The sequence below is a fragment of the Phalacrocorax aristotelis genome, chromosome 3 (assembly GCF_949628215.1).
Source record: "Phalacrocorax aristotelis chromosome 3, bGulAri2.1, whole genome shotgun sequence".
Taxonomy (NCBI): Eukaryota; Metazoa; Chordata; class Aves; order Suliformes; family Phalacrocoracidae; genus Phalacrocorax; species Phalacrocorax aristotelis.
Window position 1 is genome coordinate 62,943,640 of NC_134278.1, and position 27,576 is coordinate 62,971,215.

Genomic DNA, 27,576 nt, shown 5'->3' on the forward strand with positions numbered 1-27,576 from the left:
ATGTTGGGCTGGCTCATATGGCCATTTTTTCCAGTTGTACAGTATATTGTGTAAACTAAATATAATGTAAAGATGCAAAAGCTTCCAGAAATGTCATCTTACAGACATTTGCTTGGATGCAATCCATGATTATGTGAAAACATTTACTTTGAGATCTAAAAGCCATGGGTTATGTGGGTGTTCTGTACATTTTGCGCTAGAACTTGCACTATAGAGCCAGAAAAAGTCCAAGAGTCTTAATTTGAAATTACTTGCGTTGGTACACTGGCCTGTGCTGTACCCGCATAGTAAATGTGGGTGAATATATGTGACAGAAGAGGATAGTTCATGACCTATTGGAAAGAACTGACAGAAACCTTTACATGGGATGGGACCTCAGTCAAACCTCCGCTGCCAATCTCATACTTGCAACTGCCCTCAAGAATAGGCTACTAGGAAACCTCTAGAGCAAGATACAGGTAGATTTTTCAAAAAGGGTGATACTTTCTGTCTGACTTTTGAGCTGGACTTACCAATAAGTTCTCATACGACAGGGCATGCATAACATTAGGCTTAGGTGAGGTTGTGCTCTTCAAGGGACAGAGGCTAGGAAATGCCTTTTTAGAGACCACAAATTAACGGCAGAGTTATTCTATTAAATCATTATCTTGCCTTTCCTGCAACAAGTACCAAAACAATCTGCAATCCAGACTTCACTGCTTTGCAGTCTTAAGCATATACTTGTGATAGGCTGGACCAAGCAGCTGTGCTGCAGGGACAGCAGGTTGCAGGGCATGAGGTATGTACGTATCAGGACTCAGTGACTCATCTGGCTCTACTCTTGAGACTATTGAATTTCTCACTTATAAAAGTACCTTAATATCCCTTTACTGTTTTTAATTTGCTTTATGTTTAATAAAAGAAAAAAATAAGGAGCCATCCTCCCCATGCATTCAATACAGAGGTGCCCTAGAGCTGACTGTACTAGTTCCAGAATTGCAAGCTGTACAGCCACCTGTTTTAAAGCTCAGCTAAATAGATTGTGCCGTTGTGGTTAAACACACTCTCCGGGGACCTCACCTAGGGTGATTATACAGAGTTGTACTGCTCTAGGTAATGCAACCGTTCTCTTGTAGCCAACTGGAACATCTACAGCATCTGGTGTAAAGATGCCCTGAAAAGCACTCAGCAGTCTTCCACGCTGGACAATAGTATGTCCTTGGTTCCCCAGTGGTTTTGGACCTCAAATATTCTTAATGTAATAATACCCACAGATCACCTGTGCAAATCCTGAGGTCTGCTCCTGTGACTGAGAATAAAATGGGTCTGAGGGCAGTTTGTACGTCTCTCATCTTGAATGAATACCAGAGGTACTGGGGAAAGAGAAGATATCTTCGGACAAAATGTATTTCATCATTACATCCTCAGCCTGGAAACTCGCTGGATTGCTATGAAGTCACTGTACCCAGCTGTGGCATGGGAGAAGAAAGAGTTTAGGGTTCTGGCAGTTTTTTGAAAGACTTCAAATATAAACAGAATTCCCAGACACAGATTTTGGGAGTAAAATTAGCACAATAGTAATTATTGAAAATTGAAAGCAATTAAAGAAATGGGAGGATTGAATTAATTTGCACCCATAAAATATCCAGAAATCTCATTTGGATGAGGTTTTGAAGCCCTTACTGCTGGTGTCAGTGCAGCTGTGTGTGGGATAAGCTGCTACACAAATTGAACCCAGGGTCTGGGTTCTGGCCCTTTGCTATCTGCGTGCATGGGGAGATGAAGTTTTAGCAGGATTCAGAGTCCTCCAGGCATCTGGACACAAAACAGATTCAAAAACTGCAGTCTCAATATCCTGATAATTGAAAAATTAAAAAGGTCACATTTAATCTATTTATTGAAATAATAATATAAAAACATCAGGAATAGATTTTGGCTCTCTTCCAGTCAAAAGATTCTTACCATTTCTGTTAGTAGATAGGGATTCACACAGGAACTTATTTCAACCTAAGAAAGTCAGTCACATGGCTTGGCCAGTGCATAGTCTTTCTCTTATTATTGTTTATGCCAGCCAATTATGAACTGAAACTTATGCACTTTGTTTCTTTCAAAATCAGAAAATATATTTTCCAAACAAAAACCTGAGCAGCCTAAGGAATATAAAATCAATGAGCCAATATCTTTCCTGATGTCATAGCTAGTATTTATATTAGAGGTATGAATTTAGCCAAATAGCTTTTCTCAAGCTGATGAAATAAATTAAATAGCATGTGACATAGTAGAGAAATTTACTGCATAAGAATTGATCACCTCTTCCAGTGCTGGTTGTCAAGAATTCCTATTCACGTCTTACTTTTCCCTTAAAAAAATGCCACTGCATTGCAGATCTCATCAAAAGCACCTCTGCACTTACTGGCAGTGCCTGTACTGTATTACAGATATCTGTTTGTGGAGAAGGAGGTCAGAATTAATTCAAACCCCACAGGCATTGCTTTAATGCATTAACCACTTATCTTCACAACACACTGGGGCAAACATTGTTTACTTCACATCCTCAGAAATGGGCCCGGGATTTCCACTGGAGGCTGTGAGAAGATTTAATCATAACTGTGAAAACTGGCAGCACAAGTGTGCCCTTCCATTTAGTGAATGGACTTGTGACAGGGAAGGGAAAAAAAAAAGGGCCCAACTGGCACAAGTGAATGTTTTGAACTCCCATTACACTCAGGCATATATGGATTTGGTTTCTAATAGAGCAGGCTAAAATCTATACCGAGGCCTTCGTTTTATGTTCACTTCAACATATTGAGCTAACATTAGCTGAGGTCGCAGCTGAAAATAAAACAGTCCTGTTCTACTTCTTCATGTCCCAAGAACTTCTTCACCTTTTGTACGAAAGATGCAACAGAAATCTAATCAAAATTAAAACTATTGGGTTTTTATCAAGCAGCAGGGGCAGGACAGCACAGGACTGCTGGCTTCTGTGGTAGTTCTGGCTTATTTTGGTTTGGTGTACATGCAGCTACAGCCTCTGTTTCACCAACTTGAAATCTCTTGATGTCACAGTGCCTGCAGGGTACTCTCATTTGCTGCACACTCTGGTCAGGAGCCCTCCTATTTCAGGAGCAGATGACTGCTTCTCAAATTTGATATATGCTGTGGAAAACGTTCTATGTAGGGGAAAAATATATTACCTCTAGAAATTAAGAAATTAATTAATACCTGAAGGGCTCACTCACTCTCCACAAGGAAAATAGGAAACTGAGAAATAAAATTTGATCATTTGGACTAACGCTAGCAACACTGCTGACGGACATGAATCTCAGAGGGAAGTCACTGCACCTCTATGTCTAGTCAGGACCACTGGTAGCAACATACGAAAAAAAAACAGGGGGAACTGGGTGTTATTAAAACTTTGATTAGTTGAGGGTTTGTTTAGTTTCAGTTTTCCAAAACCACAACCCCCACTTGGCTTTGAAATTACATCTGGATCTCAGTTCTGTGTAATTTCTTAGCTTCTTACTGGTGCCAACCTTGTGTTTTCACTACCGGTATTGTGAAGTTTGGCACTGCTATCAAAAACTCAGTTCTAGAGATAGCTTGCAATAAGAACAGCTTACATTAACACTAACCAAAATAATTCTTACAATTGCAAAGAGTAATTTGGAGTCCAAATGTATCTTTGAAGCTCGAAGACCTCAAAGCATATAAGGCAATGCCACCTAGTTATCACAACCAATATTTCCCTACAAAATACAGCAACTCAGATAACTAATAATGTTTCTAAGCTGGATTGTCTTTCTAATTTAAAAGTGGAGTAGCAAGATTACTCTTCATTTTGCAGTTGATCCTTTTTAAATACTATTAATTAGGTGTTTTTCATGTTTATTTTACAGTTATATATAAACACTACTACTTTGTGCTTTTAATGATCTCTTTGCAGTTTCTATATTTTCATGCATTTTACAAGATTTCATTCCTGGCATTTCTATCTGCTTCCAGACGTACACTTCTATTACTAATGCTAATAAATCTTTCTTCTTCCATTTACACCATGGACAAGTAGTAAATTCCTTTAAAGTGGGCAAGCCCAAGACCTATGGACCACCTCTGTTCCCTTATTTTAAGGAAGCTTTATAGGTTATGCAGTCTTGCCCTCTGCCTTGACCCTCTGCCTAAGGTTTAGATCCACACCTAATATTCAGCGCAAAAAGGCTGCATTCATGTCAGTCAGCACAATCCCACTCATGTCCACACTAGCTGATGAATGCAAATGTTCCCTTTCTATGATGGCATCATTATGCTACAAAAAAAAAAACCCACCAGGCTTCTTTCTTATTCCTCAGTTACAGGTCTAGACTTACAGTTTACTGCAGGCCACTCAGCTATGAGAGCTCTCTGAAAGAATGACTAGGCTATGAACTAATCAACGGCTGGGAGATGAGGTCAGGGTGGGCCCCTGATTATCCATACTGCTTAAACGCTTGCTCAATCCCTAATTTTACTTTTCGACTGCTCCAGGGAGTTTTCTGCTGGGCTGTGCTCTGGTACAGTTATGTCATTTCTTCACTCCAGGGACCACTTCCAAATGCCTCAGGATATACCACCCTCACTTTTATGCTCTAAAGCACCAGTCAGGTGGCCATCACAACATTTTGGACACCTGAAATGAAAAAGCTTATTAAAAAGGACATTTGTATTTTAGGGCCATAGAGGACCCACAGAACTGTTACATCATGTGGATGTGGTCTGTCTAATCCAGAGCAAGTGAGCCCTGAGCAGGGCAGACACAAGCCTGTACATACTGCCTGGATCCCTGACCCTCTTTTACTTAGCAACATGGATATGGCCTACAGATGATACAATTCAGTGCTGAAGCTCTCACCTTGGACATTTGCAACATTAAGAACTAAGATTTCTTTTTGCACCGCGAAAGAAAACATTTTTTCCCCCTTTCACTGTTTTTTCAAAATGGAAACGCTCCCTTTCTATCTACTTAGGACTCTTCTACTCCAAACCCTTGATTTCCATGACTCTGATGGATCATGTTTTTCTCAACTCTTTCCTGAGCTTCTGTCTTATCAGGCTTCAGTGCAGGTCATTAGTGTCTAATGAATTTTATAGGTATTCTGGAGAATGTTTCTAATATGCTACAAAGATTCTGATAAGCTCTTTATTCATTATCTATCCTAAAGCTTGACTCTCCAGGGTTGAAACCACTTCTCAAGGTTGTTCAGTTGTTTAATGTCCATGTATTTATTTCTTAAAGGTCAATAAGAGCAAGCAGGCTAGCCTGTAAAGAAGTAACATAATTGCACCCATTGTTTAAAACCTGATGCAATGCTGATTGTAGTCAATAGAAAGACGGAAATTGCCAGCCCTCTTTCAGTGAAGATATTCTGAGAAAAATAATGAGCACAGAGAGCTTCGCCTAAAATAGTAACTGCTCTCTTTTCAGTGAGATTTTCACTCCCTTGTGTTACATGCTGTACAAAATTGACTGAAGCAGTCAAACAATCCAAATGACAATAGGTGATTTTTCCCTAAGTTTTTTTTTTCAGAACAATCTACATTGAAGTGGGGCGGCACCACTTATTTTCGACCCTATCCAAGAAGCTCTCTCTGTGACTTTTTTTTTAGAAATGTTCTGAAGCTTGAAGCTGTGAATTGGGGGAAAATATAGTTAGTAACAAAGAGTCTCTAAGTGATCTTGGTTGGGAAAGGAAAAGTTTTACAGAGTTTGTTCTAGTGAGACATCTAGCTGCTCTTGTGTGCTAGTATCAGTGTGAAGCAGAAAGAAAATTGTTGCATCCAAAGCTAAAAGTTTCAGATGCAATTAGGAATAATCATATTTTTATTTATCAGTGAGAGTAAACTGAACAATCACATCACTGTTGGGGGCCCTTTAAGTCTAATACATGCCTAAATTCAAATGCACAGGTTCCAGCAAAAATAATCAGATTATTCTCATCCTTAAGAGTTAAGTGCTTTTCTGGAGTAGGATCTGTGAAGAGAAAAAGGGCCAAGTCTACCCAGCTGCAAGCCTAGTGAGCTTACGCCAGGTTTGAATCTGCTCCAGGAAAGATAAATGGCTGCATATCCATAATTTACAGGACTATAAATATCAAGAACACTGCTGATGTCACACTGGAGCGCGCAGTCCTCCATCAGGTAACATTTCCGTTGGCTATGAGTGCCTTTTAGAAAAGGACTACAGGACTGAGCTGCCACAGCTTATTTTAAAATCTTCTCTTTAAAACCCCATATGTCCCAGTTACTATCGGTTTTCCCATTGATGGGTTTTAGTTTATTCTAGCGGTGCTTTTTTATTAAATGGTGTGACTGTACCAGCTTTAGCATTCAGAAGATTAAATGCTCTCTATCCTATTATCCACATGGATCTTTGCACTGGACCCTTTATTGAGATTGCTAATGGCTAAATTTTGGCCGGACCCATTAAGTTGTTGGGCTCACAACAGAAGCGTGGCACTTGGAGGGGAAGACAGGCACAAGAGGTGCAAAGGGGCAAGTAATATTTTGAGCTCATTCATGGTCTGAAGTTACTAAATCTTAATTAGTTAATGACTGCTTTGGTTCCAGTTCTTGGCATGTTCAAACTGTGCCTCCAAAAGAGAACATAAGAGGTCAAAAACCTAGACATTACTTCTTCATTGTAAGGATGAAGTTTTAAAATGTCCAGGGCTTTTATTCTGAAATTTATTATGCATTCTTTATTTTGGCAGGTCTGAGATAAACCAGCAAACATACTAATGAAGACAAGAACTGTCCTGAGGAAATACCTCCTATTAGTTAATAAGCAGACACAGTGGCCTGGATTAGGAAGGAACATGACAGCATTGTTGAAAATGAAGATGTGTATCCTAAGTGAAGCCAATGGGTTCACAGAAGCCAGGGCTGTGTAACCTGCTGCTGCACATCAGGATTCCAGGAGAGGAAATGAACATTATGCATGGTGAGAGCAATAATACACCAGGGTGAGATAAATTTACGTCTTAACTGCATTTCATCTTAGAAGTTTTAAAGTAGCATTTCTGTACTGAAAGAGGCCTCAGAAGATCGGCTGCCCAATGCATGCTGCCTTCCAAATGGAAAGATGATTGTCAGCTCTCTGGTTCGCTAACTTTTATCTTCACTGATAAATGAATGTTAAGCGGTCAGTTGTTGACAAAAGCCCTCTTTTTAATTGGATATGTGAACTGGACCTTACATAACCTGGCAACGTACTATCATCCCTGGACCTTGTCACTCAGATAAAACCATCTTGGCTCCCTCAGGAATGTGGGTGTTCAGTGTCTACATTTTTGTTTTTTGGAGGGGAAGATCACAGATATATATGCTCTGATCTAAAGACAAAAAATCTTCCAGAGTTTTGGTTCAGTAGGAATTTGACCAAAATAGGCAATAATGAAGGAAACCACATTTGAACCCAACTAGATAAAGTTGCATAGCTCCCATGTTGTCCCATTGGAACTGATTTGTCCATAGGTCTGACCAAGCACATGGAGAGCTGTTTGTAAGAGACCAGGGAAAGGCTAAGAAGCCCCTTAGCTGGAGAACGCTGCTGTCACTCAATCTCTCCATAGGCCTCCTGGGGAAAAGAAGTTCAAGATATCCCTAAAGAGACTGTGCCAACAGCTGCCCAATCTTTCTTCACTTGTGGTGGGTCCACTTGTAGAAGGCACTTGCCAGCAGTGTCTCTTTTTTGAACAGAGCTCCAAGATATATTCTAAGAGAATCTCAACTGCTGTGAAAGCTGGAGTTCATGAACTGCATACTTTATCTTCCTTTTTGTTGTGTCTTCTGGATTTCTTTTTAGCTGTTGATTTATCTCTAGCTGGTAAATCTCCCAGTCTTTTTAAATACTTAAATTTTTGTTGTGGAATTGCTGCAGGTCTGTATGAGGGTCAAAGTCCCCATCACAACAGATAATACTGCAGACATTCCTCCTTCAGCCTCAGAACAGCTTCAGCTGTTCCCCACAGAGATGACAGTTCCAACCTAGCCCCAAGTTGTTGCCATCACCCCACTGCTACCAGCCCTCAGCCCCTACACAGGAGGCAGCAGGCTGTCCAGTGAGCTCTCCTCACCCAGAACTACTTAGGACAGCCAAAATAAAACTGCTAGTTTCACTTATATGTCATTGCTAACTTAGCTCATTTCATGGGAAGCGTTCACACAAGATGGGCCACCAGAAGACCTGAAAGAAGCATACCTTCTAGCAGAAGGATGGTGATGAGCAGCTGGGAGATAGTAAGGGAAGATTCCATCTCCTTTAACATCGCTGGAACTGGAAAGGACCTACGACCATGGCCAAATTGTCCCCCTGTTTGAAACAATGCTAAGCATTCACTAGAGAGAGCTGAGCCTGTCCCTCACTCACAACATGCAGTTGCCTTTTCATGCCTCGTCACGATGTTTTTGAGCTCCTCAGTCCTCTATCTGTAAGATATACTTCACAAATTAAGAAGGACTGAAATAGAACCTGGTTTATGGTTTGTGTTTATAGTCCATGGAGTTCTGAAAAGACAGCTTCTGGGAAGGAAAAGTTACCAAATTCTGCTCATCAAGAGTGCTTTCCTGGTGTCTCTTGCGTCATACCATTGCTTGATGCAGTTCCAGGAGGCAAAATCATCATAACCAGAACAGAGTTCAAAGAAGGGAGACTAAAATAGAATAGGAATTAAGCAATGCAGCTATCAAATCAAGACTAGGCCAATTATCAATGTTAGTTTTAATGGCCGAGACTGAGTGATAGTCTGGGGTTTCTTTGCTGGGTGTTGATGGATTTAAGTTGTTGGGTTTTTCTTTTTGTTCTTTTTATCTATTTTGTTATATTTCAGTTTGTTTAACTAACATATTAAAGTTTATTAATAAAGTTTAATCATTTCTGTCATTGAACAAAACAGTCCAGAACCTTTAAAGAACTGAGTAGATATCATCCAGCCAACTTAAAAGCCTATATTTAAATCTTACTTCGTAAACTCATTTAAATCACATGTTGTTACATGTTCGGTTGCTTGAAAGTTGTTTCCTTTGAAACTTTCCTTTTTATGCTTCCATGCAGGAAATATGATAAACTTGTTTATTTCATTTGTCAGTTTTGTGTTTCTGAATTTCTTCATCAAATCTGTTATCTTCCTTAAGTATCCAATCCTTGCCCAAGTTATGTGCAGAGAGGGGAATGGTTTTACTGCTGTACTTGCAGTGCTAGAAAGCAAGACAAGAAAAAAGCAAGCAAAGGTGCTGGCTTCTGAGAACTACAGGAAAAAGAAGACATTAAATAGGCATTTTATTTTGAGGACAATCTTGCAGGATGAGACAGCCAAATGTTTTTAGGATCATGGGATAATTCAGGTTGGAACAGACCTCCAAAGGTCAAATGGTTCAACTTTTACAGTCCAGTGATGCACCGCAGTCAAATACTTGCTTTTTACTTACTGCTTTTTCTGGCCTTTTATTTTCTTAGTTAAGTCTACCTTCTATAAATTTTTAATTTGCAACTTAGCAAGTCATTAGCATTTGCATAACGGGAGTACATTTTATTTATCAGTGAAGTGGAAGCAGCTAATTAGAAACAAACAATCTGTAGGTTAGAAATCTGCTGAAATCACCAATAAGGCTAGTTTTTAAAATGTGCTTGTGAAGGGGATCCCAACACACATAGAAACCTCTCTCTTCTTGAGCAGTGTGGAGCTCTTAAAATTCTTCAGCATTCACAGAGGGGAAGCGGGTGGTAGGACTCACAGTAACAAGCCCAGATGAAGAACAACAGCAGCAGCTTTTCATAGCTCCAGTTTGAAGGGGAGAGAAGGCTAGAAATCCCCAGGCTCTCTTCAAGCAGAAAGAGTTAGGTTAAGAAGCAGTAGATGACAACTGGTGGAGAAATATGCAATTTCAGAATGGTTTTATCATGCCATTGTTCTCTAGCAATGAATCTCTCCACTTACTGCCCTGAAGAGGGGAGACATTTTCTACTATGGAAATGTGGTAGGGTTATCCATAACTTTTGTTCTTTGGAAAAGACAAGAAATGCTATGTATATATTTTAAAATGCCAGCCAGCTGATGCTTGGTTTTCAACAAGTATAGGTGCCCTTTCTTTCCCAAGGTCTACTTTACTGGGACCATTTCTTCTGCTGTAACGCCTCTGGTGAGTTTTCAGAGATGAATACCAAAGTTATCTCTATTTTCATGACAGTAGCAGGGAGTGGGTACAACTATAGTGTAAATGAAGTTATCAAGCTTACTGTTGACCAGCGCTAGGAAGAAACGTGCCAGCAAGTCTGTGCTTGAGCAGTCTAGGAGCAGATGAAAAGGTACCAGAAGTGTTCAACAACATGCACTGTCCCTCAGCTAGTTAGTGAAGCAAGGCTGTCAAGCAAAACTGGACAAACAGCACCCCCATGATTTTATTTTGTATTGTGTGGGTCAACCTTGGTGCTACTGTTTATGTGGCTAACAGCCAAAAATGTTTAAAAGGCCTTTTCAGACTGTAGCAAGGAAAAAATATTCCCTTCCCTGCTTGAATGTGGGGGTCTAACAGACTCACCCTTTTTGTCTAGATGGCAGAAATTTGGGATTAGGACTGCTTGTTTCCTTAGTGTTTGTACAGCTTGTATCGTAAATACTTATTGATTAATGCCTAGGACTCTACACACAGAACCAGTCCAAATTTAATAATGATTGTAACAGGATTTTAACAGTCATTAACCATGAGTATTTATTTCTACTATAAGTTTTCTTTCCCATGCAAAACATACATACATGTGGATGCATTCTTAAGAGGTTGGGAACTATTCAAAACAAGAGTTATTTTGAGGGTTAGGAAATAGCTTGTCTTGCAGCTGCCAAGTGATTTTGGAATAACTCTTTGCATGATGGAGTGGAGGGAAAAATGGAGATAAAAACATCAGTCCTTCAGTTCAAAGAGACTATATGCTTAAAAGGAAAAGAAAAAAAAAAAGCAAGCAAGCATTTCACCTTATGCTTCTGCATCCAGTTCCCCTTTTCCATTGTGAAGCTGGGCAGAAGAGGTCCAGCCACATTCTCCTGACTGTGCCCCTCAGCAGGCTAGACAAAAAAGGCGGGCAGACTCTCTCCTCTATTTTTCCCTCCTCCACCTTGAGCAGGTTTGAAAGAGAGAAGGAACATGTTCAACGATGGGCATGTGGAAATGTCATTAGTCACATTTAGATAAGTTTATAAATGTATGAAGTAGTCTCAGGGCCAGACCATAGGGTTGAGGTGAAACATCTGAGCCTCATCCAAAACTAGGGACCTTCAGCTGGTGTAAATCAGGAATCGTGATACATCCCAGCTGAGGCTCCAGTGCCAGGACTCATCTCCGCAGTCGGTAAAGTTCCTGACTTAGATTTAGGGTATTATAAAATGTTCATAAATAGCTGCAATGTGTGACGACTGAATAACAGTGAAATGCAATCCTTCCTTTGACTTATTTTCTGCTTGCTCTGTATTCTAAAGCAGGAAAAAAGGATCCTTTACCTTCAAGCGCACTTTATTCTTTCTCAACAGGGTGAGTAGCTATCAAATTGCTCACAGGGTCAACTGAGAAACGAAAACTCTTAGGATGAGCAGTGCCATCCATGCTGAACACTTGCTGTCTCCAGCCTTGCACACCTAAGTTTTCATAAGCCTTGATGCTGCTTTAACTTAATATCTTAGGATAAATTAGGAGATAAAACCGCTCATCACTCTTCCTTTCCTTTCTTCACCTTGAAAACCAACAGGCATTTTTGAGAGAAGGTATGATAAAACTTGTGCTTTAGTGATTCCTACCTGAGGCCAGGACAATATGTTGGAACTTCCCCAGAATAATATTTTCATCTTAAAACATCTAAAATATAAAAAAAATCAAACATTAATACTTATAAATATTACAGTATAAGATTGTTAACAGTCAAAGTCATGCCATCTGTAAGTCTTTTCCCTTCCAGATATTATTATTAAATCTGAACAAAATCTTGGTGACTTCTTATCTTGATACCTGATATGGTATCAATCTTGTATCCCAAAATTATCCTTTTCTCCCAGACATAAAAATATACTTTCTGAAGGTGGATGATATATTTAGGATTGTTAAGCCAAGCAATCCTGTGGACAGGTTAATTTTGAACTACGTTTTTAGGCAGTCAGATTTTCATATAAATTGGTTTTGAAAACACTCTCTCTTTCCTCCCCCAAAATCATCTAGAAAATTAAGCTCTGGGATAAAATTTATCAGTATAAATTTTCCAAAGTTTTTCAAAGGAGAAGGGAAGAGGAGGAAGGAGAAAGAGTATGTGACTGAGAGAAGAACAAGCAAGCAAGCTTTTTAAAATTGTGCTTGGGTGTTGGGTGAATGGCCACTGCTACATCTCTACTGGTTCTTGATATCAGGGTGCATAGTTTATGGTGAAATTAACTCCTTTGCTTTGCCATTAATGGGAAACATTATCAGTTTACCTGGATGTTGCTGCAGAGCCAAAAGTTGGAGAAGAGACATATTCTAATTCTGCAAGCACATAGGAACAGGCATGTAGGGCCTCAAAAGAAATCTCACCGAGTCTTTTCACCTGGCATTGTGAGGCCAGGGGAAAATGATATGCTGTGGGAAGCCCACTGCATGGCATTTCATGTTTATCAAAACCAGGCCGCACATGTAAAATCTGACCTGTGCCAGGCAGAGCCCTGTCAGAAATTGTGGGGACAGGCAGTGTGGGGTCTCACTCAGCTCCACTGTGCTGCTTACACAGTGAAGCACTCCTAACCTTAGCAGCTGCAGCCTATTTTCATAAATATCTGATAAGTTTCTTTGGCTCCCTGCCAGTTTGAGCTGTACCCAACACTTCTTCTGTCCTTCCCTTATCTCTACAATCATTTGTAGCTGCTGCTCAAAACTTAGACATGTACCAAATGAAACTCCTTTCCTCCCCTTAATGTGCAGGCATCCCACCCCAATTAATTAACCCAACAGTGGCTTCACTTCTACGAAGCTGTGACTTCCCACACTTTATCCCCCTCATTCAGCTTAAAGACATCAGCACATTCCTGACTTCATCACTTGTTAACTCCCTTTTGCTAATGGCCAGTGCACCCTCTCTCGCTGGCCTGCTTTGATTTGATATGACTTGAACTCTCGCGCAAAAAGTCTTGAAGGCTGTTTATGTGCCCGATTGTTATGACGGCACACAAAAATCTCTAAAGCTGTGTTTTAGCACTACTTCTGTATCCTGAATTCAGAGGCTTTCAGACCTTCTCAGACTGTGTTGCCATGCTGTCCATCTTGCAAGTACCTGATAAAAAGCAGCAAAGCCTGAGCGAGAGCAAGACCTCTGCTGTTTTCTGTTTGATTACCAAAGGTTAATCCTTTGGCAAAGTGCCAGAGGATTTAATGAAGGTGGTAACAGCATCATTATACAAAAACATCAAGTAATAAGCTTTCTTCAGCAGCCATTAACAAAAAGAAAAAAAGAAAAAATCATGCAATGTAGCAGAATTATGTATCTCCAAATAGGTTTTTAGCTATGTAGCTATGCTACCAAATTCTAGAAATTATTTTTAAAAATACTTATGGAATTTAAATATTTATATTTTAGAATGATAGAAAGTATTTCAAGAATCAAAGGGATCTTCAGACATCATCTGCAACACTCCTCTGCCTAAGAAGAGGTTCAATTACATCTGTTTCATTCCAGACACTTGCTTGTTCAACAGCTCCTTAAAAACCATCACTGATGAGGCTCCAGTCTTCTTTTGATGGAAGTCCCCCCTTCTCTTGCAACAAATAGTAAAGTGTTTAGCATTGCATTCAATAGAGGGATTTTAAGCTGTTTGCTTGAAGAAGCTAGTGTGGAGGTAGACAGAGAGCAGCAATAGCTGCTTAGAAAAGAAGTCTGGAGGACAGGGAGCTAAGAAACTGTAAAGCCATCAAACATTGAAAAAAAACAAGGTAATAGCATTCTACAAAATGTCAGGCATATCCAGCTTGGAAATTCAGAGGAAACACACAAATGTCTAGCTGTTTGACTTGAAACCTCTTTGACTAAAAGTACTTAGATGATCAGACAATAACAAGCATTCCCATAAGATTTCTTTTAGCAACCTTCACATCCAACTATACAAAAAAAAAAAAGTCACCTGAAGTATTCAAAATTAAAGTTCTTGGAATCAGGAATGTTTTAAGGTAAAAAAATGAGTTCTTGGTCCTTTCCCCACTACACAAAAATATTCCAACCATTTCTTCAACTGATATAACCAAGCATATTTTGCTCTGACTTAATGCATACATGAGGTTGTTCTAGGTGATTTTTTCACCTGTTCACAGGAAAATCTAAAGAAGCCATTGTTTGTTTCTGAATCAATAACCTTGAGTTAGCACAGCTACACAGCCCTATAGTCATTGAAGGCTGTACTTAAGCAACATGCTTGCTTATCTCATTTTCTCTTTTTATAGAACTAATTATATTCACACTTGAAAGTCACTTCAGAATCAATTGAATAGATGGCATTTTAAAGTGGTTGCTAGAGCTTAGGTTTAATAGGTATTTTAGTACACAACCTGTTCATCTCCAAGCCAAATGGTCCACGCTACTCCAGTGCTTGTCATCCCTCCCTGAGTTCACAGGACTCTTCATTTCATACAACATCACTCACTGTATTTCTCAGCTCTCAATATTCATTGCCATTTTGCAGGTATTTATCACATCAATGTTACCAGGTGAAGTTGGTAATGTTATTAGCCTTCCTTTCTGCTGTGGGATCTCTAGGCTGCTTGAGGGGGAACAAACTGCCTCTGAACAGGATCACCTCAAGCTCTTCCCCTTCTTTCCTTTAAGCCTTAGTTTCTGCCAAGGACTGGATTGGAAGGAGGAAGAAACACATATGGGAAAGCTAGCAGTCCTGCCTGCTGGTTGCTAGTAAGCCTGCAGACAGCTGTAAATTAGAGCAGCCTCTGTCTGTTGTATATTACAGCAATATTCCTTCGAGCAAGCCAAACCACTAAGATGAGATGGTGCTGCTCACTTTGGGTTGTGAATAGGGGGGCATCACAGAGCTGTAACCTAAAGACCCCGAGCCATTTTTTTCTCCCTTCTTTTAAGACAAAAGATTGCCAGGACAAAGCTGTGAGGGTTGAGTGGTCGAACATTGACACCTTTCACCCCAAAATTCCATCTGTTTGTAGCATCTGCTGTGACATATCTCAGAAATGGTTGTACTCCTGGTGCCACCAGTTGTGACAGGAACTAGGACTGCAGGAACAGGTCAGGAGCTGCCATGCAGTTTGGGGAAAGCTTCTGAAATGGAGAAGCTATGTTCAGACTGAGGTCCACATCTCAGCTCCTAGACACTAGTTTTCAGGCATTGAACATGGATACACTTTGTTTCATGCTCCAGGCAGCCAAGGCATTTACCCCTCCAGCCATCCCCCTTTTTGAACTCCTGGAATATTCAGGTTTGTATGTAGTTGCTAAAACCATATCTTCCATGTGATACTGCAGAGAGCACCAGTCAGAAAGCTTTTACTGACGAGTGTTTCACATCTCTAGAGTGAAAATGAAGCCCATGGCCCCAAAATGCTTACTTACAGTCGAGGTAGATTTTGCCCTATGAATAGTCCTTCCCATTTGTACTTCATTCTTCCTTCTCTGGAACGAACAGCAAAACTTCTAAATAAATGAGACCTGCATACTATTTGTAACTTGTGTGCCTTCTGTCAGAAACAACTGGGCTCAACAGTAAGAAAAGCTTTCACCATACCTGTAACTAATATATTTGCTAGGAAGCAAAAGCTGAGTTTGACTTCTGATGACCAGTATGTTGCCTTTTCAATGTAAAATGTAAGTAACAATAACATAAACCAGCCCTGTTTAAACCCTTGTTTATAAAATTCAAGTAGTATTACGTTTTTTTTTAATAGCTGGCCTAGAATAAGCATTAAAGTAGCTTTCATACAACCCATAATGCCAAAAAATAAATGCAATTCTGCACATTCTTTCCTGAGAGCATCCACAAATGACGTGCAAGGCATACACATTGGCTGGAGGCCATAAGCAAAAGCATTGTGTTAAGACTTTGTATGACATCAAGCCAAAAAACTACTTAGCATTTGTATCTCAGATCTCAACTGAATTATGAATTAAATAACCAAATCAAAACAAAAAGCATAAAGCACACTACATCGCGCAACTTTGGTTATATACACACACATGCGCATAAGTGGTGTGGATCTGTGGTGGTTGATATAACGTCAGTGTGTGTGCGCGTGTGTGTGTGTGCATGTGCGTGTGTGTGCGAGAGAGAGAGAAAAAAAGATCAATATTTGGAGGATATATTCAGAATAAAGAACACTCCCTTTGCCAACAAGTGGATGATATCCCAGATGAGCTCCCTCTGGTGTTGAGAAGATTATGTATTTCCCCATTCAACCTTTTATCTTTGTGTCCATCAAAAAGGGTATTAAAAAGGGCCAAATGTAATCATGGTATTATTATGGCAGAGTCCCTTATTCCACATAGGCTCTTATGGATGGGATAGTATAGCTTTTCTATTACCTCTCATCCAGTGGTCATGAATACTATATATAGCGTATGCATATATATACACACACATATATGTATATATAAATCTGTGCATTTTATTACTCTCCAACAGCTTTCCATGCATGTGCAGATCACTTCTAACCCTGAGAGACACTGAAACATCATACTGTGAAACTTGTAACCCATAAATTGGCAATGTAACTATTCACAGTTAAAGATGAGAATCCTAATGCCCAGAGAATGGCAGGCCTCTCAACAGCCAGGATCCGATTCTCCAACGTGTGAAGCATTTTTATAATGCCTCTTAAGCTCAGATCATGCCAAGACTCTTGCTGAGATCTGTGCACTTCTGCAAGTCCAGCCTAGGAACCATGAGTGGCACCCCGGCAAATGGTGGAATACACAATTATCTATTTAACTTTTAGATTCTTGATTTTGGAAACCAAGGATCCAGCATTTCTTAGGAGCATTCTGGCACAGGCAATGGGTGGAATAATTTTTGTCATGAACATTAACTAGGCACTTTAATCTTCTCCCACCTTATTTACCACCCATTTACCACCTTCTGCCACACTAGGTCCTGTAGACTACCCTGTCCTGTGCTGCAGAGCTATCATTCAAGATGAGAGTGTACCATCCTTTATGGTATTTCCTGGATGGAAAATGCTTAAATTTGTCATCTGGATGCCCTTTTAACATAAGTCTCTTTGGTTTTTGATGCAATCCCTTCCCTGGAAAAATATCATATCTGTTTTTGTCCTGAGATGCCAGGAGGTGGAAGAAGGGTGACCCCAGCTTGGCCTGCTGGAAGAGCATGACCCCCTTGCAGTCACAGCGCATCTCTCCCCTGCTGAAGTTCACAGTAGAGCCGGGAGACTCTTTGCAGAATGAAACAGAAGGGAGAAGGAGACGAGAAATACACATTTCCAGTGGGTGTTTGCAGATGTTTACTGACAGCAGAGGAGTAAGGAGACCATCCTCAGCTCCCAGCCAAAGAGATAGTATGTCGTCATGGTTCCAAATCTCTGCTCCTGCTCCCAGCTTGCCCAACTTCCCCTCTCTTCCTCCCCAGTTCCTGCGAGCCCTCCCTCTCCAATTTTTTCCTCCCTTCCAGCCTGCGGTTCATTCATTGCCACCCACGCCCTGGCTCCTGCCTCCTCCGTCCTCACACCCTGAACTGATACGTGTTAGCAATACAACGCTTGGGCCAGATCCCAGGCCTGGTAAAAGCAGGAGAAAAACTCACTTTTACTCTTGTGGCCTTCTTGGACAGGGTCCTGAATGCACAAAAGTAAAGCTGGTGTTAATTTTCCTTTCCCTCGGACAGTGCTGTTAGAGTTGGCACGTTCTCCTTCGACCGGTGAAACAAGAAGCAGGGGGTGGGAGCTGGGGGAGCAGGAGCAGGGGAAGAACAGAAAGCATACGTAAAAGGAGGAATGATTGCACACATGTGCTCTGAATTCTTCAGCCCAGATTAATGTTTTCCTGTGAATTTAATTGGCTGCCTTCTGGTTTCAGCCAGATGACCAGTTACATTTCAGGACAGCTATAAAGTTGACTCTAAATGAAATATTTGGACAATGGGAGCCAACGTCTGTGAACTATTCCAGAAAATTATTAAATAAACAAAAAACACTGGAACTTCTAACTGTAGAGCATAACAATTATTATTGTTCATTCACATGTAGTATTAATTCCTACTGCACCAACTTGACTGACAAAAAAAACCCCAAACCATCCCATTGTAACTTCAAAAAGTAAGTTGTCCTTGCATCTCTGTCACATCAATGGCAACATGGCATTTCTCAATGGATGATCAAGCATCGTTAGCTGGAACATCTACAGGGTTTCATTGCAAATTAGCTATATTTAAATTTGCTTGTTATTTAAATGTTCTTCACCCCAGCACCAATCTGTTGTCAAGTAGCACTGAAAAAAACCCTATACTAATGGTTAGAGTGGTATGACTATATTTCAGTCCCAAGGGTGACAACAAGATATTAACTGCTGTCTTCACTTGAACGCAGATTTAGTCCTTTTCACCAAGCTGTCTGCTCAGTTATGCTGGTGGATTGGTTCTGGTGTAGCCGGTTTCCTTCATGGAAGTAGCACTGAACAACCTGTGGGCCAGGTTCTCCCCTTCCTCCCTACCCCTGTCTGGGCTGATCTTAAATAGCTACTGAGAATTCATCATCTGCAAAGGAAAACTCCCAGTTGGCATCAGCCCAGTACAGCTCCCTCCTAGGCCAGCAATTCTCCTTGCTCTGCATGGGAGAGGACACATGGCACAGCGCATTTTCTCATGCCTTGCCAATTCTTCACTGGCTTGTGGCATAATCCACTGGGGAAAACTCCCCTGATCCAACTCACAGTCTGTCCTGGCCTCATGAGCTAGCAGGACTAAGCAACACAAGAGAGAAATGTGGACAGCAGCTGTTCCTACCTGGGGACAACTATGCATGGGAGTAAAGAGGTCTGAATGCCTACTCCTGCATCTGTTATGAAACATCCTATCTATCTACCCTGCATGCTATGTCCCCAGCAGTCTAGCAACCGAGGCAAGGCAACTGACCCCTGACAACTCTTTTGTCCCTGCTCTGGCCCTCACAGGACTGTGGCTTTTTGAGTTAGGAAAATAGATCAGAAGAGGTAGTGCCATAAAGGGTTATGGAATTATGTTTTGCTGCTTAAGTACTCACACTACCACTTCTGTTCCAATACGTCTTTTGAAAACCTGTCTTCAATTTCCAGATCTCCTCCCCCAGTGGAAGATGCACCAGTGCCTATAGCAGAAAGCAGTTCAGGGATCAAGCACGCATGCTTTGTTTCTTTCTCCTGGTCTTTGATCTTCGAGTCCCTCTTTTTTCAGATTTCTCAGGGACTTCCCATCCAAAGACTCTTAAAGAATCAAGTCTCAAGAAATACTCAGGGAACTCTTCTCAGTGCCAGTTTAGTTTCTGTTACAGGAATGATACACTGCAGGCTCAAAACTTTGTCTTCCCTTCACCTCAGCTGAGGACAGAAGTAAAGGAGCCTTCCCACAGAGGAGATTAGCCAGATCAGTCACCAGGCAGTGGAGGTTTCCCTGTGTTCCCCCAGATTTCCCAGATTACAGGAAAAAAAGGGCAAGAGTATTTGTGATCAAAGGGGACAAGGCTCAGGAGAGAAATTATTGGTGTACAATTGGTGTACAAGATGCGGCAATAGCCAAATCCATAGCTGAGGAGCAGAGGCCAGGGAGCATAACAATAACTAGGCAATGAAAATATTATACGTAACTAGAAAATTAAAATATTATATGTAATCAGATCAGAAAGCATCATCTGAAGTAAATATGGTTCAGTGCCAGTGGATGTTCCCCTAGAAAGAGTAAGGTTACATAATACTGTCAGAGAGAATAATTAAAAAGGCAAATTATGGGTAATTGGCTGTTCTGGATCCTCCCAATTTACCTCTGCCATCTTCTCATGCTTCCCTGGGTATGGACAGTGTTTGAAAGAGCATCCTTGGGAAAGTGGTCATCACATCAGAGAAACATCTTGTAATATCATGAAAGCACCTTTCAGAAACAGATCTCAAGTCCCTTTATCAACTGTAATTCATACATTCATAACACCAGAAGTCTGATAGCTGAATTCACTTTGGTGAATTCACTTGCTGAATTCTCTTTCCAAATAAAATATTTTGGTCTAATTCAGCTGACAACAATGGCAAATGTGGGTCCTCTGCAATTCTGGGTAACAGGCCACTTCTCATTTAAAAATTCACCTAGCGATCCTTAAAAGCAACTGCTGGGAGTTACATGTCCACAGATATTGGAAAATCATATGCCTGTAATTCAAATGACAGCAAATGTAAACAGTATTTGGAATGATAATAAATTCTAATCTATTTCTCAGAAAACCTTTAAATTACTCCGTTCAGACCCCATTGCTGCTCAGGAGGCAGTCTGACTGAAAATATCTCTAAGTGATATATATGTGCCTAATTACCACCCCATTCTCTGAGCTGACTCCTGATGGAAATCTAGGGTTACAAAGGCGCAGCAGGGATGAGAGCCAATGGCTGGGAATTGAAGCTCAGCAAATCTAAACTGAAGTACATGGAAATTTTTCTAACAGATGGGGTAACTGACCATAAGAACAGTTCAGAGAGTTGTGATGAATTCTCTCCACCACTCACAATCCTTAAATCAGGACTGGATGTTTTTCCAGTAGATAGACCAAACAAGAATTAAGTCAGAGAAAGCTAATGGCCTGGGTTGTAGCAGAGGTCAGACAAGAGGATACCAAAGGCCTCTCTCGGCCTTATAGTCTTTGAGTCTCCTAAATAAAGAGTTCAGGGTTTGCAGATCATAGCATAAATCCTATTCTATTTCAGGCTGCTTTCAAACTTGGGCAATGAAAGAAGAGGGAAAATAAACAGATTCTGCAAGACAAAATCATCTGAGTGATGAACAAAAAGCCCTATCCATGCATCAAGTGTGGCAGAACATCTTCCCAGGGGTCTGTCTTATCAGTGATCTGGTTTACTTTGGCCTATTTGTCAGTGGCAGAAAAAGAAAACAGCCCCAAATCCTGATAACTATATAGGACTGATTGTATCATGCAGTGATAATGAATTTGAATAGTTCTATTAGAATAGCAGTGTGGCCTGAAATATCCCTCCCCTTTTCATGGACTGTGGCTTTTCTGGGTTGCTCCTTATCTAACAGGAGGGTGTTTTTCCAGGGCATGAATTCTTTAAAAGCAGAGAAGTGTTAAGGGATTCCTTCCTTGCTTGACAGGGGTTACCTCCCCTCGGTCAAGCCAAATCGATGGCTGGGGTAGCTGAACTCCAAACCAGACCTGGGGAATGGTCTGTTTAAAAAAAAAAAAAAAAAAAGAAGAAGTAAGAAAAGAGGCATCTTTCTCTTCTGTTTTGAAAGCAGACACTATGACGAATCTGGTTGGGAGCACAGCCACCCAAACAGTTGACTCATCACAGTGGAGCAGACCGTAAACTCCAGCACTGCAGGGAGGAGGATGGGAAGAAGCAGCAAAGACTCTCGTCTCTTGGGGATCTTTTCAAGTGGGTCTGCCACCACAGGGTTTGGCATGTGGAAGAACCACGTCTGGGGTAGCAAAATGCACCGCTTTATAAGAGCTCCCTTGGAGGAGGACTCATTTTGGACTTTTGTGGAGCCTTAACAGTTGATGTGTCATGGCTTGCTTCATTGACGTTTTCCCCTCCTAAATTCCCTGCCATGCCTTTTCCAAATGAGAAGGACTTTCTCAGAAATGTTAAAAAGGCTGGGAAAAGATGTGGATGTTTCACCCAATTCCCTGACATCCTCTGTTATTCTGCCCCTTGTGTTCCCATCTCCACACCACCAGCATACACAGTGAGGAACTGTGACATTTAGGGGGGTGTTTGGGAGGGGACCTCTTGGAAGACAGCTTTCTGAATGTCCCTTAAGTACCTGCTAGAATATAAGAGGGAGAAGGAAGAAGGAGATGGAATTTTACACTACATGGAACTGCATTTTCAGGATCGTTTTCACTATTTCATCCCCAAACATAGTGTCTTCCTTGAGCAGTGAAGACATTAGTAGATTGGTGCCACAAACAGGCTGGGCGTACCTCTGAAAGTCTTGTAAAGATCAAAATTAAATGAATTGATTGCAATGGCGAGTTGCATGAGCAAAACCCAAAGAAATTCAGGATGCAAGCTGTGTCTTTCTGTCAGATACTGTATAAAATTACTATAAGAGTCCTCACCTAGACAAGCTAAGATGGAATGGATGACACAGAAAGACATTGGATGAAGGAAAGCCTATTCTTACACTCATTTTGAGAGGGGAAGCTAATGTGTAATGCAGCTATGCACGATTTACTCATGATCACATTGCAAATGTCTGGGCATTAGGATGTGAACCTATATTCCTTAAATGCCAGTGCAGTGCCAGAACCACAGCACTCACAATCAGAAAACTTTATAGGAATAGTAGATCAACCTCATTACATTTTCATTACAAAAATGACAAATCACAACCCACTACTGGCACCAAACCTTCAGACACGTCCACAGGAAGTTCCAGTTCACATCAAACCTTTGAAATATTGCCATGGTCTTTGGTGGGAGCAGATACAAGCAAATAGTCTGGTATCCCATGTCTAATGGTGCCCTGTCTCTTAGGTGTCTGAAGAAGGATTAAAACCACCTATCAGCTAACTAGGCAATTATCTGGTCTTTCCTGTGTCCCAAAGGGGTTTATTCCATGCTGTAAAATATGAGGTTGGATTACCATTATAATGATCTTCATTTGCATAGTTACAGATATTGCTGATGATCATAAAGTTATCTAGCTCTTTTAAGAGTCCAGCCACAATATATTATCTTGATGACCACTTCTGGCAGTGAACTCCACAGATTAGATAAATATTGTGAAAAGTGGGGATTTCCTTTTATAGGGACAAAATTTACTACCTTTTAATTTTATTGGGCAGGGGTATACCTCTCACAGTTTAGATTACATGAAAAGGTACGTCTCATTTCTCTGCTTGATCAAAAATAGTTTCAGAAATCATAAATGCAGATTGATACTTATCAGACCAAAAAATGCACTCATTTGCCAAAGTACAAACCAGAATGAGACTTACAGCTCCTCACATGCTGGTGGCCTCCTGGAATGGGTTTGCGGCTCTGACACCGCAGCCCCCCTGCCCTCTTCCCCTCACCGCCATCCCCCCCGCCTCCAACCTTCTGCTTGTCAGCACTAAGCTCTGTCCAATTATTCACCTTTTTGAAAGTGATTTATTTTCAGGATAACCTAATAATGTCAAAACCAACACTGTTATGCTCTATCACCCACCAGGATGGGCCAGAGAGGGAAGGGGGCAACTGTATTGATTCGCTTTGCCTTGCACTTTTTACCTGATAGGCTGATGAATTGTACGGCCAACAACTTAGGAATCATTTGGTCAGGTTATCGTAAACAACTCCCTTCTACTCCTTCACACTTCCTAATAACATCGCTCTATAGCAGTTGCAGCACTGTTCCCTACCTCCTGTTTCAGAGGTAATTATTTTTTCATGCAACTCCATGGCAGCTGGTAAGGCATTATAAAAGCTGACTAATGTTTTGTGCCACTGTAGCAATTAGGTGCAGTTTGTCAGATTGTTTGCTTGTCTTCCAAAGGTTTTGTTAACAAAAATGAGAGCCCTCTTGGAAAATTCTTCTTTTTCATCTTACAAGGGACTGGTCGAGTCTCAACTCTAAGATGTGCAAACTGAGAGTTTTACCTCCCAAAAAGGTGATTCAGGAAAATCAAGGACTTGCAGAGGCATGGTGCTGTCTCTGCTCCTGTTTTCTTCCTTGGAAGGAATAACTGCCACTGCTGGTACAATCTCTGTCCATCTCTACCATGTGCATTACCTGGCTGATACTGTCAGAACCTAACTCAAGGCTGTTTACTTCTCTCTTTAGTTTTTCAGCCAGTGCTCACCCAGTTGTTGAGGGGTGAGCTGCAGCACAAATGATGCAGCTCATGCTCTCTCTGCTCACTTCCCAGCTCAAACGTGGTACACAGAGGAAAACTTTGCTTGCCCCCTCCTCATAGCTGTGTTAAAACCAGGCAAGACTCTGCACAAAGATATGTGTTGCTTTTAAAAAAAATTGTAACTGCAGCTGAAGGAAGGCTGGGAGAACTTACTAATGTTACATTCATTTATATACACAGGCAAAATCTCATAAACTCTTGTTCCCTGGCTGTTAATTCCTTCTTCGGTGCAACAGCCAATTCACACAGTGGCAAGAGTGTCCTTAAGACTGCATGTATATAAGGGCTTGCAGCTCCTGGGGAACATGGAGAGATCCCTGTGCTCTGTTTTAAGTAGGAGTCAGCAGATGAATTGGGATAATCTAATTTGTGCAAGGAATATATTTCATTTACATTTTGCTCTCAGAAAAAGCAAAAGCACAGTAAACAACATCTTATCTATACCCATATATTCAGCTCAATTCCATGGAGTTTTGCCATTGACTCAATTGGAACAAGATCAGTCCTTAATCATTAAAAAAACACATTTTTACTCTTGTTCTCCTGCACTTTATGCAATATATTATGTCAGGATGGAAGAGACTTTTTAAGAAGTGAACAAGCATTCTGGCATATTCTCCAGGACTTTGGATGACAAATTTCTAGTGCAATAAATTGCCCACTCCATAGCAAAGTCTTACATGCAGCCATTTTGTAAAAATTTCTTTTATGGGTTCTTTTTTCAGTCAGGGACAAAAGAATATTTGTTTGTGTATTACTTTTTATTTAAAAGATTGAAAGGAGAAAGAAGTCAGCTATTCTGTTTCCTTCATGACGAAAATTTAAAAAGACAAAGTTCCTTAAATAAAATTAAGTTGCAATCCAATTATAGGGTCCTGAAATGAGTCCTTGTTATTTTATCCTTGCACTTAGCATCATTAAACTTACATAAAAGGCAAGATTATCTATTTTATTTAAGTAAATATCTTTATTATTTTTCCAATTATTATCCTGGAGGTATTGCCCATATTATGTATTATAAGGCTAAATGAGGAAATGAGCACCTAAAATGACACTTTAAAAGAGTGGTTTTTTTCACTCCTTCCTGAAGAACTCCTTCTCATGTATCCCATATGATGATTAACAAAGCTCATTATATTGCAACACATTAAGATAAAGCAATTTGCTCATCATTATATAAAGTGTATGAACAGCCAGAGAGCACAAATAAAAACCAGAAGTAGAACGGGATAAAGTGTCGAACCAAGACGTTCCTGATCAAATTCCAAACACTGACCCACTTCTTATTGCCAACACAATTCCCTAAAAAAGTGATGAGGAACCACCACAAATGAAATGTCTCTGCCTTTTTGTTTGCACGAGTGATACTGAAACCTGCTTTTTAATTAACTCTTTTACTTGGGACTGGATCCTGATGCACTCACTTACACCCTACCACTGAAAGATGCTTCTTAACGTTGTCAGGCCTTCATATTAGGTATTATCCTATCTGAAAAGGTGTCACCAGTCTGATCATTATGAACACTTTGGGTCAGGTTAAATTACTCTCTTTCTCTCTCTTCGCTGAGCTGTGAGCAGAGGTATCTACCCAGCAGCCTGTTAACCTGACATAAATTACTGGACGAGGCTACCACAATGGGAGGAGGAAGCTGAGGAAATGTGTGGGCTAGCAATCACCAAGTCTATTAAACCGCTCCGAAATCCCAGCCTTCAGATTCCCGATTTCTCATGTTTTGGCTTGACCAAGAGGCAGGTTGGTGAAGCAAGAGGATCTGTGGGGGTGTGAAAGGGATGACCCTGGAAACAAAATATTGGTTTTACATCGCAGGGTATCCGTTACAGGAGAATTTCCTCTGGCGCCAGCAGGTATTTGAGTAGGCATCTGGATGGATCCCAAAGGGGGGAAGGAACTGGAGAAGGAAGTTTTTAGAGGGGATCAAGATGTTAAGCCTTAAGACTGTTTGAATGACCCACGATGACTACCCTGCAACGTTTTATCTGTGTGATGAGTTTTAGTGGTGGTGGGTTTTACAGTTGATTTCTTTTCTTTTCTTTTCTTTTCTTTTCTTTTCTTTTCTTTTCTTTTCTTTTCTTTTCTTTTCTTTTCTTTTCTTTTCTTTTCTTTTCTTTTCTTTTCTTTTCTTTTCTTTTCTTTTCTTTTCTTTTCTTTTCTTTTCTTTTCTTTTCTTTTCTTTTCTTTTCTTTTCTTTTCTTTTCTTTTCTTTTCTTTTCTTTTCTTTTCTTCTCTTCTCTTCTCTTCTCTTCTCTTCTTCTCTTCTCTTCTCCTCTTCTCTTCTCCTCTTCTCTTCTCTTCTCCTCTTCTCTTCTCCTCTTCTCTTCTCTTCTCTTCTCTTCTCTTCTCTTCTCTTCTCTTCTCTTCTCTTCTCTTCTCTTCTTTTCTTTTCTTTTCTTTTCTTTTCTTTTCTTAAGTTGGTGGGGAGTTCCAGCCAAAAGTGCAGAAGGGCACTAGTAAAGGAATGCGAAGTCCATCCCCGATCACTGATGAGGAAAATCAGCTCATCCATTGCAGCCTCTTTTTCTCTGCACTGAGCACACTGATCATTCAGATACTGAGAGCTCTTTGCTGAAATCCCAGTGCTCTTGAAAACACTGTTAGTGGTTTTGGTAACTGCAATCACAAAATATCACAGGCTGGATTGATAGAGTTTTACCCTGTAAGCAAATTTTGGCACTTATTTGTTCCCCTTGGGCTTGGGAAAGAAAATCTTCCTTGGGGGTCTGAAGGCTGATTCATTAAATCTGAGCTGTCTGCTGAAGTGCTCAGTAAAAGTGACTCTGATTTATTTGGATTTGTCACTATAAAGGTCTCTGGAGACAGCTATTTATCCTATGGGATTCTTGACAAATTGGCTGTGCGGTCTGGGCAGTCCAGAGGGAGGATGGGCTTCTCTGACCCCTCACATGGCCAGAGAACAGGTAATCACTCCCCCGATCACAAACATGCACAGAAATCACATAGTTGCCAAGACTTCTCTACCCACCCAGGAGCTGGTCATCTGTGGCTTAGACAAGCACTCAAATCTATGCTTGGTCTCACCAGAAGGCAAGTCTGAGTCTATAGCTATAGGAATAGGCAGGTAACAAAGAGCTCATGGGACGGATTTATGCTGATGAGGGTACGTCCCACTGAACTGCAGCCTGGCAAAGGTGTTTGTCAGTAATGCTGCAAGATCGATTAGGACCCTAACTTTAACTCCCTCACAGTAATGCAGACTAGTTAGGCATCCCTCCAACTGCAAAAGAGAAGAGATTGAGCATGGAAAAAAGCAGAGGAGGGAACCTGCTGCTGTTTTCTTCCGATTCCACCTGTGTGACTTCCCCCGTGCCGTAGTATATAAGGTGGTGTAGCGTCCCATGTCAGTTCTTCCCTTTAATTACCCGCTAGTCTGCCTAAGAGCTGTATAAACACATTACGGTCACCTGCAAGTAATAGATACTGCAACTGCAACCATCTTTCCCTTTTAACTCTTTCTGTCT

At 40.8% G+C, this 27,576-nt stretch overlaps 1 long non-coding RNA gene across 2 annotated transcripts in view; it reads right to left on the reverse strand.

Moving 5' to 3' along the window:
• Window positions 1-17,938, reverse strand: part of LOC142055768 (uncharacterized) — an 83,493-nt gene extending 65,555 nt beyond the window's left edge. For both annotated transcript variants that reach the window (XR_012660035.1, XR_012660036.1), the window contains exons 1-3: window positions 17,784-17,938; window positions 15,584-15,643; window positions 11,796-11,853 (exon numbers count right to left, since the gene is read on the reverse strand). This is a non-coding gene — a long non-coding RNA (uncharacterized LOC142055768). The remainder of the gene's footprint in view (window positions 1-11,795; window positions 11,854-15,583; window positions 15,644-17,783) is intronic.
• Window positions 17,939-27,576: the final 9,638 nt, after the last annotated feature.